Consider the following 4033-nt stretch of genomic DNA (forward strand, 5'->3'; position numbering starts at 1 on the left):
AACGTGGTGGAAGAACAGCATTCTTCTCAAGGAAGGTCTACCATTGGTTGTTCAGACCTCCGACCACCGTCTCTTCTCGGACGCATCGGACACGGGCTGGGGTGCGACACTGGACGGACAGGAATGCTCGGGAACATGGAATCAGGAGCAAAGGACACTTCACATCTATTGCAAGGAGTTGTTGGCAGTTCATTTGGCCTTGATAAACTTCAAGTCCCTCCAGCTTAACAAGGTGGTGGAGGTGAACTCCGACTACACCACAACCTTGGCTTACATCTCCAAGCAGGGAGGGACTCATTCGAGGAAGTTGTTCGAGATCGCAAGGGACCTCCTCATTTGGTCAAAAGATCGAAAGCTCACGCTGGTAACGAGGCTCATTCAGGGCGATATGAATGTCATGGCAGATCGCCTCAGCCGGAAGGGTCAGGTCTTCCCCACAGAGTGGACCCTTCACAAGAATGTTTGCAGCAGACTTTGGGCCCTGTGGGGTCAGCCAACCATAGATCTATTCGCTACCTCGATGACCAAGAGGCTCCTCTTGTATTGTTCTCCGATTCCAGACCCAGCAGCAGTTCGCGTGGATGCCTTTCTGCTGGATTGGTCCCATCTCAACCTGTATGCATTCCCGCCGTTCAAGATTGTCAACAGGGTACTTCAGTAGTTCGCCTCTCACAAAGGGACACGGCTGACGTTGGTTGCTCCCCTCTGGCCCGCGAGAGAATGGTTCACTGAGGTACTGCAATGGCTGGTCGACGTTCCCAGGACTCTTCCTCCTAGAGTGGACCTTCTGCGTCAACCTCACGTAAAGAAGGTACACCCAACCTCCACGCTCTTCGTCTGACTGCCTTCAGACTATCGAAAGACTCTCAAGAGCTAGAGGCTTTTCGAAGGAGGCAGCCAGAGCGATTGCCAGAGCAAGGACGACATCCACTCTCAGAGTCTATCAGTCTTAATGGGAAGTCTTCCGAAGCTGGTGCAAGGCCAATGCAGTTTTCCTCAACCAGTACCAATGTAACCCAGATTGCTGACTTCCTGTTACATCTAAGGAACGTAAGATCCCTATCAGCTCCTACGATCAAGGGTTACAGAAGTTTGTTGGCAGCGGTTTTCCGCCACAGAGGCTTGGATCTTTCCTCCAACAAAGATCTACAGGACCTCCTTAGGTCTTTTGAGACCTCAAAGGAACGTCGGTTGTCCACTCCAGGCTGGAATCTAGACGTGGTCCTAAGGTTCCTAATGTCATCAGGATTTGAACCGCTCCAATCAGCCTCTTTTAAGGACCTCACATTAAAAACTCTTTTCCTCGTGTGCTTAGCAACAGGTAAAAGAGTAAGTGAGATCCACGCCTTCAGCAGGAACATAGGTTTCACATCTGAAACGGCTACATGTTCCTTGCAGCTCGGTTTTTTGGCTAAAAACGAGCTTCCTTCCCGTCCTTGGCCTAAGTCGTTCGAGATCCCAAGCCTGTCCAACATGGTGGGGAACGAACTGGAGAGAGTACTTTGCCCAGTTAGAGCTCTTAAGTACTATCTAAGAAGGTCAAAACCATTACGAGGACAATCAGAAGCCTTATGGTGTGCTATCAAGAAGCCTTCTCTACCAATGTCTAAGAACTCAGTTTCTTACTACATCAGGCTTCTGATTAGAGAAGCAAATTCTCATCTGAAGGAAGAAGACCTTGCTTTGCTGAAGGTAAGGACACATGAAGTGAGAGCTGTGGCTACTTCAGTGGCCTTCAAACAGAACCGTTCTCTGCAGAGTGTTATGGATGCAACCTATTGGAGAAACAAGTCAGTGTTCGCATCATTCTATCTCAAAGATGTCCAGTCTCTTTACGAGTACTGCTACACCCTGGGTCTATTCGTAGCAACGAATGCAGTAGTAGGCGAGGGCTCAGCCACTACATTCCCATAATCCCATAACTTTTTAACCTTTCTCTTGAATACTTTTTATGGGTTGTACGGTCGGCTAAGAAGCCTTCCACATCCTTGTTGATTTGGCGGGTGGTCAATTCTTTCTTGAGAAGCGCCAAGGTTAAAGGTTGTGATGAGGTCCTTTAGTATGGGTTGCAGCCCTGTATACTTTAGCACCTTTGAGTTGATTCAGCCTCCCAAGAGGAACGCTGCGCTCAGTAAGGAAGACGATCTTATTAAAGGCAGAGTAACGGTTCAAGTCGACTTCCTTACCAGGTACTTATTATTTCATTGTTATTGTGGATAACTGATTATATGAAATATGGGATACTTAGCTATCCTTTAATCTTGTACACTGGTTTTCACCCACCCCCCTGGGTGTGAATCAGCTACATGATTATCGGGTAAGTTTAATATTGAAAAATGTTATTTTTATTAATAAAATAAATTTTTGAATATACTTACCCGATAATCATGATTTAATCGACCCTCCCTTCCTCCCCATAGAGAACCAGTGGACCGAGGAATAATTGAGGAGGTGTCAACAAGAAGTACTTGAGTACCTGGCCACAGGTGGCGCTGGTAAATACACCCCCTTCTAGTATTGTGATAGCTGGCGTATCCCTCCATAGAATTCTGTCGGGCAACGGAGTTGACAGCTACATGATTATCGGGTAAGTATATTCAAAAATTTATTTTATTAATAAAAATAACATTTTTGGGTTGTTACGGTAGGCTAAGAAGCCTTCCGCATCCTTTTTGATTTGGCGGGTGGTCAATTCGTTCTTGAGAAGCGCCTAGGTTAGAGGTTGTGTAGAGGTCCTTTAGTATGGGTTGCAGCCCTGTATACTTCAGCACCTTAGGGTTGTTCAGCCTCCTAAGAGGAACGCTGCGCTCAGTAAGGAAGACGAACTTATTAAAGGCAGAGTAATGGTTCAAGTCGACTTCCTTACCAGGTACTTATAATTTCATTGTTATTTTGAATAACTGATAATATGAAATACGGGATACTTAGCTTACTTATAAGTCATGTACACTGGTTTTCACCAACCTCCCTGGGTGTGAATCAGCTACATGATTATCGGGTAAGTTTAATATTGAAAAATGTTATTTTCATTAGTAAAATAAATTTTTGAATATACTTACCCGATAATCATGATTTAATTGACCCACCCTTCCTCCCCATAGAGAACCAGTGGACCGAGGAAAAATTGAGGTGGTGTCAACAAGAAGTACTGCAGTACCTGGCCACAGGTGGCGCTGGTGAGTACACCCCCTTCTAGTATAGTGATCGCTGGCGTATCCCTTCCGTAGAATTCTGTCGGGCAACGGAGTTGACAGCTACATGATCATCGGGTAAGTATATTCAAAAATTTATTTTACTAATGAAAATAAAATTTTTCCCTTTTTCCTTTCCTCATTGGGTTATTTTCCCTGTTGGAGCCCCTAGGCTTATAGCATCCTGCTTTTCCAACTAGGGTTGTAGCTTAGCAAGTAATAATAATAATAATAATAATAATAATAATAATAATAGAGGTATAAACATAAAACCACAATCAATCAGATGCAACTTTTGTAAACTAACAAAACAACAAAAAAAACTTTTTTTTTTCTGAGATGCCAGAGAGCCAATGGTCATCGAGAATAAGCCGGTAGGTCTCTAGTGACCTCCAACTGGTTTGGAAGTCCAGTATGTTATTGTCATTTGCAGTCTTCAGGAGGTCATTAGAAGCCTTCTGGAGGTTTGGAAGCCATCTAAAGAGATTTACAAATCAAAACCCTCTGATGGGATGGCGTCCCCTGTTCCGCGGCCGCCCATTCTTGTTACCGGCTTTCGTTGTGAAGTGGGTGTTCACGTCGACGCTGCCTCCCGAGGAATGTAGATATCTCGGGTCGCTGGAATGAATTGAATCAGGATGAATTTATTATACATATTGTGTGGTAATGGGGCCTGGGGGGCCATAATATATGAAAGACTTATTTTAATGTTACGGTTCTTAAAATGTTTTATTTCAATTGTTCATTATTTCTCTTGCAGTTTACTTATTCCCATATTCCCTTTCTTCACTAGGCTAATTATCCATGTTGGAGCCCTTGGGCTTATAGCATCCTGCTCTTGG

General features: G+C 44.5%; 1 long non-coding RNA gene across 1 annotated transcript in view; it reads right to left on the bottom strand.

Moving 5' to 3' along the window:
* Positions 1–3508: 3508 nt before the first annotated feature.
* Positions 3509–4033, bottom strand: part of LOC137616206 (uncharacterized) — a 4457-nt gene continuing 3932 nt past the window's right edge. Inside the window, exon 3 of the long non-coding RNA XR_011039336.1 lies at positions 3509–3809. This is a non-coding gene — a long non-coding RNA (uncharacterized lncRNA). The remainder of the gene's footprint in view (positions 3810–4033) is intronic.

This window comes from Palaemon carinicauda, chromosome 22 (genome assembly GCF_036898095.1).
Source record: "Palaemon carinicauda isolate YSFRI2023 chromosome 22, ASM3689809v2, whole genome shotgun sequence".
Lineage (NCBI taxonomy): Eukaryota > Metazoa > Arthropoda > Malacostraca > Decapoda > Palaemonidae > Palaemon > Palaemon carinicauda.